At 35.3% G+C, this 17,175-nt stretch overlaps 1 protein-coding gene across 1 annotated transcript in view; it reads right to left on the reverse strand.

The window, feature by feature from the left end:
• Positions 1 to 6,705, reverse strand: part of LOC105455449 — a 365,202-nt gene extending 358,497 nt beyond the window's left edge. Inside the window, exons 1-4 of the mRNA XM_011698775.1 lie at positions 6,197 to 6,705; positions 5,658 to 5,792; positions 5,210 to 5,279; positions 4,975 to 5,057 (exon numbers count right to left, since the gene is read on the reverse strand). The gene's annotated coding sequence lies outside the window, so the exon portion shown is untranslated. The remainder of the gene's footprint in view (positions 1 to 4,974; positions 5,058 to 5,209; positions 5,280 to 5,657; positions 5,793 to 6,196) is intronic.
• Between the last annotated feature and the right edge of the window lie 10,470 nt (positions 6,706 to 17,175).

Genomic DNA, 17,175 nt, shown 5'->3' on the forward strand with positions numbered 1-17,175 from the left:
TCAAAAAAATTAAATTTTCCGACTCGTAGAACACGAAAAACTTGCAGAGAATTAATAAGTTTTGAATGGTTACAGATTTGGTCAGAATTAGTTGTCACTGAAATGTTTATAAAAATAAGCTTTGATAAATGTCGTTAATATTTGTCCAGATTCCGTGATATACAAAGTCCATATTTTATTAATTAATGATAAAATAATTATTTATGTATTAATTATTCTTATCAATTTTAAAATACTGAATTTTCTCATTCCGACAAATAAATTAAAATAAACATTAAAATTAATTTAAGCAAAAATGACAAAAATTACCTGTTTTAGCATAAAATGTATAAATATTTATAAATGTAATCAATAATACAATCAATTGCAAAAGTAGATAAATTATTGCAATAAATTATTATAAAATAGTCAATTATATGTAATAAAAAATAATCAAATTCAATTGTATTATAGAATATCTCAGGATTATCAATATTCGACAAATGATATAAACAAACATATACATTCAAAGCATTATTATAAATTTCGCTTTATATGCATATTTTAACAACAAATCAAAATTTTTTAAGAATTTTATTTAAAAAAAAAACACCTCTAAATAAATCAAAAACTCTTGTTTCCTCCATGATTTCATCCTGAAGAAATCTCTAAACATTATATGTTTTTCACAACCGCACGTAGTCCGCATTCATGGACATGTCGAAAGGTAACGGAGCGCGTCCGCGGATGGTGTGGCAACTGGCAAGCGCATTAGAATAACGCGACGCGGCCAGGCTGGTGCCACTAATTACATCCCGCTCTGCCTAGTTTGTATTAATGCGGACGTTAGCATTCAGCCACGAGCGTCCAGCTTTCCGCGTTACGTCGTCGCGTCGTCCCGCGTCGCGTCGGTGCCGCGTTACGTGCGTTACGTGCGTCACGACGTCCGCCCCGGTGACCGTTGTTACGGCCCAGAAGGGGCATGTTGCAACCCCCGCCGTCCTCCCCCCCCGACCCGCCCGTCGGCCAAGGGATGCACACGGCAGGTGGATTTAACTGCAGGTATGCGCCACGTAGATAGGCACCCGGCATCGTTCCGAGCCCGAAATCACTTCGCGCGCTAAGCTCGTTACTGATCCTCGTGCTTTATTCACGCGAAATGCCGTCGCTACAGCCCGTCTCGCGATTAACTCGTGTTACGTGGAACACGACAATGGAAGCTAAAAGATGCCTATTGGCCTGCTAGATATGCGTGTCGCATGTAATGCAATTCACCGGTGAAACGGAGCGTTGCCGGAGCTTTATTAAGCTTGAATTACCTATTCGTAATCCGAGTAAAAGCAAAATGCTTTAAAATGTCATAAATCTATTAACGAAGTAATAAATTAATAAATAGATATATAAAATGAAGCTGCATCTGATTTCATTTGTAATCATGGCAATTGTTAACACTTTACGAGGTGCTTTGTATAATTTCGCGAATGAAAAGTCGAGCTCCTGCAATTTCGATCTTTCCGCTGATTCTTTTATTCCACTAATAAATTCTACGCGATACGAAACGATAGCAATATTCAATAATTTCGACATAACGGAAAAATAGGAAAGCAATGAAGATATAAGAGGGGACGCTAAAAGTATTAAAAAATACTTGGTTTTTCTAAATGAGAGTAATTCTCGTGAAAGCATGTACTCCAATTCCTAGGATTAGAAATTCCTTCGATCCCACGGCCGGCCATTAGTCTCGATATCGTAAAATAGCAATGATTTTCAATAAAGTAAATCGAGCGCGATAATATTACCAGACAAGGCAGTAACCACTGTCTTTTTCGTTTCTCCCCTTTTCGCTCTCAGATCACCATCTTTAGTGCTTCTTTCACTTTTTTTCAAAAGAAATGCGCGCGAATCGGATAAATAATAATTATATAAATGCAAATTGACAATCATTGATATTCACGATACGTTGGAAAATGTATTAATACGAGATTCGTTTTATGACTTACTGTAGTGCATGATGTATTATTTTCATCATATAATCCGTTCTGTCGATATCCGAAACACAGAAGGATCAAATGATGTAAACAATATCAAACAGCAAACAGTCAACGATATTTACAATAAATTGAAGAATATCATCGCGAATAAATATCTCGTTTCATTTTTTTATATATCGTATTCATGTATATATATGTTATATAATTAATTAAAGTTTCAATCAATAGAAATAATAAATAAAAAATTATTGACAGTTACATTATTGAATTGGAAATTCTTTTCTCGAAATTGAATGTTATCAGGGAAGAAGCATTTGCTGTTCCATTCTAAATAATTTATAGCAAAAAGTGTAAGGAAATATAGCAGTTAAGTCTATTCAGACTTAAAATTATTGACTATTCTCTAGTATATATTCGCGAACTTGCAAACGATACTGTATATCTACCTCAAAGGAAGCAAACGGAGTAAATAGTATCATAGAAATGCAAATTAGCCGTAAATTGACGATACAGCGGCAAATTGGAAACTATATTCATGGTATATGATCCTTTGTTGTATGTATAGTGCAACTTATAGTCTTTGTTATAACCGTATATCGATCTTAACGTCCGTAAGTTTCCGCGCTCTTGTACATTACAATGATTCATAGTATTAAACTACTTCTTATATGAGCCATTAATCGGCACGTAATAAAATTGTTTCTCCTTAAAAAGCCTAATTATTTTTATAAAAATTTTTATATTATATTTAATATATATTTATTATATTTAATATATTTTATATTATATTTTTAAAAAATTTTTTTAGTTTTACACTACATTGGCATCTTTCAATAGTTATGATAGAATGTCGAAGTTTTATTTCTATATCAAATTATATTAATATTCTACCCATCGGGATTCATGAAAAAAAAATTCTCCATCATCTATCTTCAGACGATCGTCGCGCATCTTAATTTCCATCGTGAACGGGAAAGGAAAAAGTTTCTTTCGCACGGGTGTATTAATCTCGACAGGGCTACATAGAGAGATTTCGCTAATTACAGTCCCGAGTAAATCATACTTTGGACAAATAAGTAAAAATGCAAGAACGGCGCAGAAAGAAATAGAAACAAACGACAGGAAGGAAGGGCTCCCTTTCAAGGAAACGCTGTGAATTAGTTTCCATTTGCTAATTACATGCGGAGTCGCGCGACGAGAAAAAGAAGCGACGGAAATAATTATGTTTAATCTCGCAAAAATTAAAAACTCTGAGACGATCGAAAGAAACTTTCTCTCTTCTTCTCACGAGCCGCACGATCAAGATCAATAATTACAATGCATCGTCCATTATATGTATTATTTCAGCCCAGTACATCTTAGTGCAAAAATTATTATTGGATAATATTTAAATAAAGATTTAAATAGCACCATCTTAATAAATTTATTTGATGGTTTATTGCAACAAAATAAAATAAGATCGACACAAACAGATAAGAAATACAAGTTTTAATTTATATAATACTTACAGGGCTGAAATAATTGAAGATGCAGAATTAAAATACAGCATTTAATTCCTAACTGAACATAAAGTCTGAGTGCAATTTCAAAATTTTCACAAGTACTATTATACATTTCTTAAATTCTACAACATATCTTATTCGTTTTCAAAGAAATTTTAAATAGTATTTTACAGATAAGAATTTTTTCAACAAAAAAATATATATTATTTTCGCATTGTAAAATTCAATATTCATGTAAATAAAATTTTGCAAAAATAGAATTAAATCATATTTTGATCTCTAAAGGACTATACAATTATTTTACAAATTCGCGAATAAATTAGTCATGAATTACGGCGTATCAGACGCGAGGTACGTCTTCAAATGAGTCACCGTCCAGTTAAGGATTAAAAGACTGTAGAAACGAATAGCGAGACACTCGCGCTAAAAGGGTGCAAAAGAAAGGAGCGTGAATCGTGGAAACCTTCGCCCGGTGCTTTTCTCGTCGCTTATCTCTCCGGCGGATACATAGCGTTCGTTGCTGCAGACGGGGCAAAAGAAGGGGGAAAAAAGAGGGGAAAAAATCATGAAAGAGACGAGGCCAGCGCGCGCGAAAAGTACTATCCAATGTGCCCGTGTACAAAAGTAAGACCTCTCAGAACAACCGTGCGCGTCCGTGCGCGTTCCCCGCGCTCGCGCTTTTAACGAGCAAACTTTCGACAAATAAATTTCGCGAATCAGCGCGCGCTTCGCCCGAAGGAGGCGCCCGCCCGCTCGTTCGTTACACGACCGAGAGATCTGCGAGCGTCGGGCTGCAGCCTGCCTTAACTGCGAACGAGTTGGGATGCATCCGACGCATCTCCAGAATCCACGAAGGAGCGACTCACGCGATCGATCGTTTGCGCGATCCGCTTTAAACTAGCTGAAGAATGTGAGTGAAAACGGAAAACGCGTATAATATCTGACGAATATCGTTTTCGGAAAGGAATAGTTGACTCTTCAGCTATCCGAACAACATTTTAATAAAGAGAAAAAATGTCCTAATATTTGGACATCTCTTAAATGTTTATTTATTCCTCAAAATAATTCACACGAATTAATTCACTGTTTATTTATTTCTCAAAATAATTCACTTGTTTCGTTATCAAAATTACCGTGAATTCATTCTAGTATGGATTCAAATTAAGAGCATCTTTTAGCATTTATGAATACGTTTCGTGTTAGATATTCGAATTAAATAACGAACACATCAAAGATTCTTTTTTTTTTTACGTAACCAATTCGATCGAATAGCGCGAAAATTTTTGGAAGATCAGATAAGGGATTTCGCGTGAAAATTACGTTCCACCATCACGCTCCGGCAAAACTCCTATTACTAGTCAATTTTATGGACGACAGTCAAAGCGCTCGTTTGGATCGCTTTTTGCATAATTGAAGCGTGCCTGCCGAGCGAGTAATTATTGTCGCTAATAGATATCAAAGGCAAATGACACAAATATAATTGCATATAACGTAAGACTCACAGTTATGAAAGTGTCTGAAGCATCTGAAGCATTTAGAGTTGAAATATCTGGAGAAACTAGACGAGCAACGTGATAGGGTTTGTCTGTAAAAAGATAGAAAAAAATCAAATTGCTATTAAACGTATGCTAAAAAATCAATTTAATAACGTTTGCAAAGAAATTGAGAATTTTATAATTGTACAAAATTACGAATAAAAATTATATACAAATTAATTATATATTTAATGCTGCATACTTGTATATTGTTGACTAGTTTACTAGTTGTTCCATTCTATTGTTGACTGGTATTACATTTTTCTAATTATCTAAAAATTAAAAATTAAAAAATTAAATTAGAATTATTCTTATTGATATAATTAATAAAAATATATACTTTGTACTTTCAATAACAAAAGTATTTTCTTTATTTTCGATTAAACGCTATAAAACCTATTTTTCTAATAAAATATTAAATTCAGAATAATGCAATTGTAAATACTTTATAAATATTTTAATTAATTTTAATTATTTTTATAGCTTGATTAACAATGCAACGAATAAAATGTTTTGATTAAATTATTTGTATAATAATACTTGTAATCGTTCACAAATTAATTTCGATTATGATATAATGGTATCAAAACATTATAGATACAAACAGTTAATTATTTAAAAATTTACCTATTTATTCAAAAACTACTCACCAGCCTCATAATCCCATCATCGCTGCAAACGGAGCCCAAGACTCCAACACCACATGGCTGACCGCAGTCGCGTTATTATCACTTATAGCTTGACAGTCCACAGTCGATCCACATGGCATTCTAAATGCGATTGTTCTGAAACAATTTTTGATTATTGTAAATGTCTGACGAGACGATTTTGCCAATGAAAAAGTTCGGCGTCATAGGTCAAAAGATGCCGAATAGAAGTGCAAAATTGCCGTTTATAATTATCTTTATCATAATGTGTTTAACACTACCGATTCGTATCTCATTATCACATACGCAATGCACATTGAATGAATAGCGCGATATCGCCTGGAATAATTTACGCGACACTCCCGACACGTCCGAGACACATACTAATTAAGCAAAATTCAGAAAGACGGAGCTAACTTCACGCCGACGCTCGAACCTTCGACGGGCCGCGAATATCCGTCGGGTCACGATCGAATACGACAATTTAATGATATCGCGAATGTTGAAGGCAAGTCACACATGATCCAAAGACTCTGACTTACCCTCCACGGCGACCTCCACGTCCGCTGAATTCGACGCTCCCAGTATACCGGAGAGAATTAAGTTCAAAAGTATGCGCGGGCAACTTCACAGCGACGCCGCTCGGAGCTTCGGACGAGCCAACGGGGCACGGTAAGTGGGACTGAATTTTGAATGATAGGTTAGATTCGCGATCGCTGCACTCGTTGATTTGTGCTACACGACGATCGCCCGTCGTCGGATTCGATACTTCCGATACGCCGGAGTATATAAGACCCGTTGAAGGAGCTCGGAATTGACACGACGCGACGCGACGCTCGGAGCTTCGATCGGCCAACGATCCGCCGCGGTCAGCGGGGCCGATATCGCGAAAGCCGAGATCGGATTCGCGGCCGCTGCACGCGATGATCCATCGCCGGATTCAACACTCGCGAATTTCCGTACTATACGATCGAGGCGATCCTCATTTACGGAATTGACGCACGCGAAACACGGGACGACGCTCGTCCACGACACCGATACCGCTGTGTGCGTCCCGCTAACTGATGAACTGATCGAGTTCGACGCCGCGCCGATAGATCTCACTGATGTATGTACATACCGATAGAATAATCAGTGCCGTTCAGATTTTCGGAAAAAAAAAGGATCGCGCGGTGTTTTCGCGCATCTTGCGCCAATTAACTGTTTATACCTGTACGAAGTACGAACGCAGACGCTTCCATCATCGATTTCGTACTATTTCATGATCTTTCTCGTTGTTCATGAATTTTAATTGGTTCTGTATGTGATCTACGTTCAAGGTACTGTGTCAGCCTATATTGGTTATGTTATGGCTTTTAGTTTATTTTGTGATAATTTTACCGATATAGATTTGTTGATTAACGTTTTTATGAAAGTGCACCCGGGAATAAAAGTTCCACACATATAATTATACATAATTATACATATATAATTATATGCAAAATATGTCCATATATTGTTTCTTTTGTAAAATTATTTTTTAATACAAAATTGATAATAATAAGGAAACATAAAAAATAATTAAAAGAATAATTTTTACATTGCCTTTTTTTACAAAAAATCAAGTTTGAAGAAATGAGAAAAATTGCTCATATATAATCATATATAAGTGATTAAAATATACATATATATAATTATAAATGAACAATTTTTCTCATTTCATTAAACTTAATTTTTTGTAAAAAAAAAGCAATGTAAAAATTATTTTCTTAATTATTTTTTTATATGTTTCCTTCTTATTATTATCAATTTTATATTAAAGAATAATTTTACAAAGGAAAGAAACATATATGGACATATTTTGCATATAATTATATATAAAAATATGTGGAACTTTTTTCTCGGGCATTTTATTTAAAAAAAAATAAACAGATATATATCGGCAAACAAAAAATGAACAGAATAGAATATTAAGAAATAAGAATTGTAAAAAGGTCGCACTCCAAAGAAAAGAAAATATTGCTGAATATTAACATTTATATATATTGGCGAATCATTCAGCACTCGTGTATCCGCAAATAATGACGCGAAACACGTTGATAATTCATTTATATATTCGAATCTGATTTTTTACACGGCCGTGTGAAAAATGCGAAAGAGGCGCGAAACTGAATTACACGAATCGACGGGACGACAACGAAATCTCGGGAGAGAAATGCACTTTAAACGTCGATTAAATTCACTGCTCGAATATCGTAAAGATATTGCCGACGCGATTTTAGCTGCAACGTGTCACGTAATTAAATTAATGCTCGCATTAATCGTCCAATAATTCAATCAATATTGTAAACGCACTCGCGAAACGCGAATAAACGGAACGGTGATAATCGAACTGTTGAGCAGTTTCGGAAATGCAAACACATATCGATAATTCACTATATGGTTTACCTTTATACGAAAACCACGAAAACGTCGAAAAATACGAAAAAATCGAACTACACTATTAAATCTATAGTGTAAAATTTAATCTTAATTAAGTCGTCACTGCTCCTACTTTATAAATGGTTATTTTTAACTAAAACAATGGAATTAAATAATTTAAAACAGTTCAAATTTAACCCAAATTTGGGTTAAATTCCATTGTTTTATTTAAAAATAACTATATTGTTTTAGTTAAAAATAACTATTTATTAAGTAAGGTTAAATTTGACACTATAAATTTAACAGTGTACACGAATCTTTTTTTTTTTCTAATCTTATTTGAGCATTAAAGAAATAACGAAAAAAAGATCGTTTTTTTTTTGAGGTAACGATAATGAATTACTTTTGAAAATCAGTAACTAGTAACGGTAATTAGTTTTTTTTTTTATTTAATAACGAGTTATTTTTAAAAAGCAACTTTGTCAATCTTGATACCTGAATATACACACATTTGTATCGTTCAAATTAATCTTATTATTAGTCTTTGTATCAATCAATTATTCTGATCAGCACTATCGACGAGCAATCGGAATTGTGATGAAACGAACTAGCAAGCTATTAAGTAATTTTAACAAATAGTTTAATATTTTTACCTAGACCTAAAAAATACGAGAGAAAAAATGCGATAAAATTAGACATAGTATGTCAGTGAATGTAACCGAATAAAGTGATCATTCATACGAAACTACGTAGTCAAAAAAAAGAATTCAAAAAATCCGAGTTCAGTCACTTTCATCTTAATACATTATGTTTGTTTTAATTTATTAGTGGAGGTGTGTGTGTGTGTGTGTGTGTGTGTGTGCGCGCGCGCGCGCGCGTGCGCATACATGTAGTAATAACTTCAGTTTTCATGCTCTAGATGGATAAACATAAATACTTTCTCGTATACAAGAAAACACATAATTGGTTATAATAGACAGAATGCAATCGTTAAAATTCTCATAATTAAAAACATCACGAGATAGGTCAATCAAAACAAAATAGTTAATTTGACACTTTTCTGTAAATTTATTTAGATAAATTGAAAAAAAAGGTGTCAAATTGACTCTTTTGCTTTAATTGACCTATCTCGTGATGTTTTCAATTATTTTTTTGAAGTGGAGCTTCGCTCCACCAATGAATTAAAATAAACATAATATATTAAGATGAATATTAGCACGTAGCATATTAAAAAGATTGGTACTTTAAAGCATATCGCGGTGCACGACGACTGAATGGTTTTCCGCGCGAAAAATGCTGCATCCTGCGTAATACGATCAGCTTCTTCCGTCCACAGTAACGTGTGACAAAGCCGTCGAACAAATCACGTAATAATCGACCGAAAGACTCTATTCTGCTCTCTTATCTATCGCGCCATCGGTCAACATTGCGAGCGAGGTCGCGCGCGTGTTATTTACGTCGCCGTGTCGTGATGGTTGCGATAACGCTCGATTTGTTTCTCGATCGCCCTCGATCGCTCCTTGTGCGTGTACGCACGGTGTCATCGTTACATCGAGAACACGTATCCAACACCATTCGACGTGCGACATTCGAGGTGCGCGTGTCGCGCATAGACTTACAATTAATATAAATCTTCCATGGTGTCGCGCGGAAAGACGTCGCTGAGTCGCGAGATTCATAACGGCTACGCCGCTATAGCGTTAATTGATCCGAGCGATCAATTGTCTCTCGACATTCGGCGCCAGTATTTTTCATCTATATAGTATACGATCATGCCTCTGACGATGGGCACTCGCAAACGTCGCGAGACACCTCTCATCCGTTCCCTCGTTTCGCGAAGCTGCGAATATCGCACGACATCGAATTATTTGTACTTTTGACGGAATAAGAAATACGGGAGTGTGTTACGTGAGTGTTCTTACGAACGACGATTGTCGTACCACGCTTAGTATCGGATGTTAATTAACATCTGCAATTGTGATTAGAACATATATACTTCCTCGACGGGAGTGTGTGAATGAACATCCGAGATGTAACGAGACCATCAATTTATATTTAAATAAATCAAAAATTATATTTAAATAAATCTCGCCATGGACGCGAGATACTTACTGGTAAGGAAATTTGCTTATACATCTGTATATTTCAATATCTCCTCTTTTTAAAGATACAACTCTTTTGAAGATAAAGTTGATTACCGAGATGAGACGTATTTATTTTAACTCCAGTTCTCTCAATAATGTACCGATGCGATGAATTTTATATGTACAAATCTCTCGACATTCTTTTATTTTATTTTTAGTTCTTTTTTTTTTAATTAAAAAAAAAGAAAGAAAAAGTGAATATTTTCTATAAAAGTGAAAGAAATGAAAAAATCAAGATGATACTTCCTTTAAAAATCATTATTAAAGTACACGATTTTATTTACACATTTTAAGATATAAAATGTAAAATATAAATCGAGTTGTGATCCTCCCTGAATAAATTTGGCTTACAAGGAAAAGATGGACTTATAGAAAAATATACTAAAAGTTTCGCAACATTGGGAAAATTTAAAGGATATATCTTTTAAAAATAATTATTGAAATATACAATTATATTTATACATTTTTAAATATAAATTGATATAATATATGTGGTCCTTTCTAAAAAAAAAATTCGGCTTATGAGAAAAATGAATTTTTATAGAAAAACACATTGAAGAGGTTTTGCAACATTCAAGTAATGATTGCGTTTAAATGTAACTGTGATATTCTATGATATAGCGTTTTATTTAATTTATCTTTGTTTTACAATCAACTTGGCGTAAGTTTGATTGGTACGAGCTTGATAACAGGTTATTATTCAATTTATAGCTTTTACAATAAATTGGATATGAGCTTGATAACAATTTTTATTCGGTTCAGTTTTATTTTGCAATATATTTGCTGTAAGCTTGTTTTGATATAAGCTTGATAACAGTTCTTTTTATTTAATTTAGCTTCACAATATACTTGATTTTTTCTTTTTTTTAACTCTTCATAAATACGAGAAAAATATTATAAAATTCTTTAAAGTTCCATATCTATTTCAACTTAAAAAATAATGATAAAGAATAACGACTTTAATTTAAAAAATAACAACTTCGGAAATGATGACGTAGATCAGAAAAATGGATTAGTTTGTTAAAAATAGGGAAATTATCAAAAAATAGAAACTCAAATATTATTACACAACGGCTTCTTTGCGGAAATTATACATGGATATATTCAACAATTGCATGAAATTTTCGTACATCTTTTTACAGTTCGACAACAACTGCTTCTCGAGTTTCTGCGGCTTCGTTCTACATCTTCGTTCGTGTGCGCATGTGGTGAGTCCTATCACTATTTTCCATCTCAATTCTCACTGATAATTACGGATCCGATTAATTGTCGAATGTCGGTAGTCTGTGTGAAATAATTTAGTACGAAATCTAGTTTCAATATTCATTTGCATTTGGAAGATGGATTTTCCATCTCTTTCAATACTTAATCGCTCATTTGCTTGTACCCCGTATATACGTCGTAGAGAAAAAAACTCTGGGGAAAAAAAGAGCGACTTTTTGTGCGCCGCCGGCGGAATATCAAGTCCGATCTCGCGACTTTTAATTCCTCAACTTCCGCCGATAGTCTTTGTTCGCGTCATTCCGTCACCGGAAGAAGTTCACTTGTCTTCCCTTAATTCCGCGACGACGATGCGCAGCACAGGCAGCTTAAAAACTAATAAGTAACTGCCGCCCGGCCACGCTTCCTTTCTCTTCGTCTCGCTTTGTGTCTTTCATATTTCTGCGTTTCTCCCCCTCCCTCCCTTTCCCCGTACCATCCATTCGTTCTTTTTATAATACTACCGAACGGGTTCTTCCATCTGGCTACTATATCTCCGCATTTATATACTGAGTATGTAATGAAATGAAATGATTTAACGGCGTATATGTTTTAGAGAGATGGAATAATATATATTTGCCATATTATATAATAACGCAAATTAATTTGATTCTTAAATAAAATGTATCACTTAAAAGTCTTTTTTTTTTAATTTTTTCAATTATTCTCAATTCTTGTTATTTATGAAATACGGATAAACGTGAACACGTAAATAGGCAGCGAAAGTATTAAATTTTTATCAAATCTTTGATAAAAAATACTGAACCGATTTTAATTTCATTTGTTTTAACTTCGCGTCATTTTATTCTTTTTTTTCTTAGAATACTAATTTGTATGCATATATCTATACAATATAAATTCGCGGTCGCGAGAACGGCTAATTGCTGGAAATGTATCTTCTCCCCGGTCACAAAATTCGCTCGTAGTCCACGGAATTGCTCGACAAAGCTAATCCCCCCGCCCGAGTTTCTCGCTCTTCTAAAGCCAAAGTCTCATAAATTCAACGAATCTCTCTCAATGCGCGCTAAGATTTAGTTAAAAAACGAAGGAAAGAGAGCCGCGAAGGGGTGAGTCATTCTGCAGCCCGACAGTCCGGATTATTGCAGTATTAACCCTCATCTCGACGAGGTTCTAAAGTTTTCTTGCGAAATCTTAGCGACCCGTTTCGACTTCGAGTTTTCTTCGCGTTTGCTATAAATACATTACGACAACGGCACGGATGTTTCGACTATGGTTGATGAATAAATTGGCATCGATTCTCTTCTAAAGAATTTTCTTTCAAAACGACAAATTTTTAAATGCTTTATAATTAATTCTGATGAAAGAACTATATATATTATTAACAGCTGACGATTTGTCTTCTCATTTGGAGTTTATATCGATTTCATTCTTTTTACAAAAATGAAAAAAAAAACAGACGCATCTAGTGATTGCGTCCAGACTCGCGATCGCGCACGTATGTAGATTTGAAACGTATAGCGTTCAAAAGAGTGATACGTTGGGAAAGACCGTGATAGATACGCGCGGGCACATCGGCAGGCGGTGGTCGAAGTTAGACCACCCGCCTACAAACCGCGGCAATAAAATGAATTTATCGATGCCGCAAAACGGCGGCTCCTTACTCACTCTCCTCCCGCGGTCGTACTTCATTTTGCCGATATTAAATGCTGTAAATTCAGACCGCCAGCTTCCATCCCTCTCTCCTTCTCTCTTCGCCCAGTTCGCGCCCTAGTTACCTCCGCCGCCGCAGGGTGCTCGGGAATCGATGGACTCTTGTGTTTTGCGTGCATGTGTGCACGTGTATGCAACGACTTTATGCCGTACGTCATCGAGCTCGTCTTGACAGCGATTATTAACACATTAAATGAAAAGCACGTCCCATTTAACAGTGTAAATTTAAAGAAAAATAGATTTATTGAAAAAGTTACAATATACCGATTTTATTTCTCTATTAGAATGTTGTATTTTAGAGTATTGTATTTGTGTGCATGTTTTGATAATTGCTGTTTAGACAAATTTGATGCAAAATCATTGAAAATCAAAAGATCACTACATTACATTACCAATACTCGAGTTTTAAAAATAGATTTTTGTAGAGAGCTTATTTCTAAATTTCTGTAACGCTTCATGCACGTGCACGTGTTTTATTTTCTCTGCGCTTTGTTTTTATGTTTCATCTAATAATAATTGTAGTATACTTTTCCTGTAATATTGAATAACTAGAATGCAAAATAAAATAATCATAAATGCTATGTAAGTCAAAAATAAATGTTCCGGTTTGTTAAAAGTTTAGAAACATAATTTTGATAATGGATTATAAACCGCGTTACCATTACGGCAAAAATAGACTTGCCGCTATTTTCCAACTATATTACATTACGGGTTATATTGTGCCAAAATAATTATATTACTTCGTATTTACGCTCACGCGCAAAATAAATTATATTATAGTAAAGCCTCATGATATCCAAATATTGCATTATGTCTCCATTATATGTATATTAAGCCGAAACAATTATATCGTCCTGCAATTATGTTGTATTATTTAATCAAATAACGTTATTTGATTGAAAGACCATCAGTTGAGGTAGAGTCACTTACCCGATTTCGCGGCAAGATCCATCGGATATAAAATCACAACGCGTATTAGTCGAGCTGATTGCTGCGTCGCATCGCTGATCGCGGCCGCGCGTCGCGTCGCGTCGGAATTTCATTCGGGATGCAGCTCGTCGACGATGACGCGGGGCTAGCGCAATATCGGGGCCCTCCCCGTAATCAGGCTCGTAAAAGCGAGGTTTACGGCCGGTCGAGCTTACGCAAAAACCCAATCATATCCGCGTATAACGCGGCGAGAGAAAAATAGCGTGGCGACGCCGCGCCGCCGCGCCACGTGGCCGAGCGCTCTTGGGTGTCGTCGCATAAAATTCCGGATCAACGACGGGGATTTTCGTCCGATCGAATGGCCAAGTCGCGGATTTATATACGTTATAACTTCATGGCGACAACGAAACAAGCATCGGTCGCTCGCTCTTTATTGCTTTATTTTAATCAGGAGTTCGCGAGAGAAGCGAGTAATTCATCGTGCGCCGCTGCGCGATTATAAAATCGTTCTCGGCGATTTCGTGGATTTACGACAGTACGTTTGCTTCATTTAGAGAGCTGCGTCTCTACTTTAGCTACAATTAATTACTCTACCTACGAAATATTTATGACAAAAAGGGAAAAAATTTTTAAAGAAGAATAAAAACACTGATGCGATTTATATTAATTAAAGACTAAAAAAAAATCAATATTGTCTATAAATTTGGAATGATTGAGAAAACAAAAACTAAATTTGTTTCAAATTCTCGTCTACAAATTTATTGGATAATTTTTAATTGTATAGGTTTTTAACTAAAATCGATATTTCGAAGCAAGAGGAAATTTGTTATAGCCGAAAATTGTTACCTTTCGCGGTTAATTAATTAAGTTAATTTTATTATAAGCGATAAACTAATACAATAGGACATTATTAACGGACAATATATCCAAGCATGTATAACATCACATGCATATACGTATATAGTATGTGAGAAACGCCTAAGCTTTTAGGAGGCATTTTCAGTTTTATTTCTCATCACAGACGCGCGGCACTTTACGTACACGCAGAAAAAGGATTAGCCAATGAAGCTAAAATATAGCTATGACAGCTAAGATGTGTCGTTAAAATAGGGACAGTCTAATGTCGTTGCTGCCGAAGTTCAATTTATTAAAATGTAGGTGCTACAGCAAAAAAATATTTGCTGCTAAAATCAAATAATATTTAGCCGAATCTACTATGTTATTTTATCTTCGCGATAGAATAATAATATTTGCAGTATATAGTTTATATACTGCAAAATATAAATGCTAAATGCGCGAAAATGTGCATATGGTAGTGCCACATTGCAAAAACAATTACAAATCAAATTTTGACGCGTAGCTATAAACTTGGCTCTGTGTGCTAAATGTGTGCATGATAAAATATTTAAGTACGCATGCCATCTTTTCAGCTGCCTGTACTAATATATGCTTTTAATTTCAAATAAATTTTTTTGTCACAGTGAATGTTTTTTATCTGTAATAGCCAGAACTTAGCAATGACACTAAAACGGTAGCTCTTATAGCTAAGTTTGATTCAGCTTGAAATTTAGCTACTATCACTAAATCATTTTTTTGCGTGCACATAAGTGCGCGTGACACGTGGAGATTTGTCTGCAATATTTGCGAACCGCCGAACGATATATCGTTTTGCGACATTCTTTGGCAGTGAAGCAACACGTTGCGATGCAACGCTCGTAAAATAGCAAGCGAATAAATCGAAAATTTGCAATTTAATCGTACAGACATGTGTCGCACCGTGTATAGGCGCAGTAATATGGATGAATATGTGTCGCAAAATTAAAAAAAAAAGGGTGTCTTTCGGCTTAAGCATAAATTCACTGCGATCATCGCACGTCTTTCTGCCGGCTTTACCGTGTTATCTGCGCGTACGATGTGTGCGAGGGTAAACGAGCATCGTTACGCTTGCATCAGCATCAAAGGCAAAACGACGAGCGGAAAACGGGGCACGTGGCGGCAGTTTTCAGAACGTGCCGCGCGCATAATGCGTCGGATCGGTCTTTATCGATGTGGAGGAGGAAGCGACGGCTCAGAAACGCAATTATCAGCCTGCACATCTCTTCGCGATCCATACACAATTTCAGTCTTCGTATTTCGATGACAATGCGCATTATCGCGCGCGTTTCTCCGCCACGAGGCATGTTATTCTCGCGGAAACTAAGAAAGATCTTTCGACGTTCCTGATATTTCATTCGGGTGAACCATGCGTAGAAAAAAAAAACTGTGCCCTAATTAAAAACTAAATTAATAAAATTGCGAATCGATCAATTTCACGAAAGTCAATCGCATGCGGGTTTATCAAGATTCATGTTATCTTTAATTCCACTTCTTTTTTCTATGCGTCACAGTTTTATCCTTATTTATTTGAAAAAACGTAGTAGAGTTGCATTATTTTTAGAAACAAGTGCTTTTAAATATGTAAAATGACTAGAAAAATTATTTTTATAATTTGAATCTATTTTTTAATAAGAGACTCAATGAATATGGACATGCAATAAGAGTGCATCGGGAGTTCTCGCGTATCGGAGATTTATCACGCAATAAAATGAAACAGCCGTTGTAAGCTGTCGCTCTCCTGGCGACGTTTCGCTCGGCTCGCGACATTATTAGGATCGCAATTGCCGGCGTCAGGAACGCGGCACATTCAGCATCGCACGAAACGCAGCACATGCGTCAGTTCTTTCCTGAAACAGCGCGGCCTGCGTCGGCCATTAACTGTCATTTCATGACACGAAATACGAGCGCCTTTGCCCCGTAAAATTATTATCGATGAGTTTTGCAGTGCGTTACACATGTCGTCGAATAACGATATTAATCGAGGAGTTTGCGTCCTATGCGAGTTTATTCCATAAAAATATTGAATCGTATTGAATGAAATATATTAGCAAATTTGGCTATGTTAAAGAAGATAAAAGTAATTTTAAACTGATAAGTTTAAAATTCTATTGATTGAAATATACTACATCAATATAATACAATTCTATTCATAGAATTATCTATCTTCTTTTTTACATTAGCGGATAATAATTTATTATTAAATTTATTATTTCATAAAATAATCTTTATTAAACGGTATT

This window comes from Wasmannia auropunctata, unplaced genomic scaffold (assembly GCF_000956235.1).
Source record: "Wasmannia auropunctata unplaced genomic scaffold, wasmannia.A_1.0 LD335903.1, whole genome shotgun sequence".
NCBI lineage: Eukaryota > Metazoa > Arthropoda > Insecta > Hymenoptera > Formicidae > Wasmannia > Wasmannia auropunctata.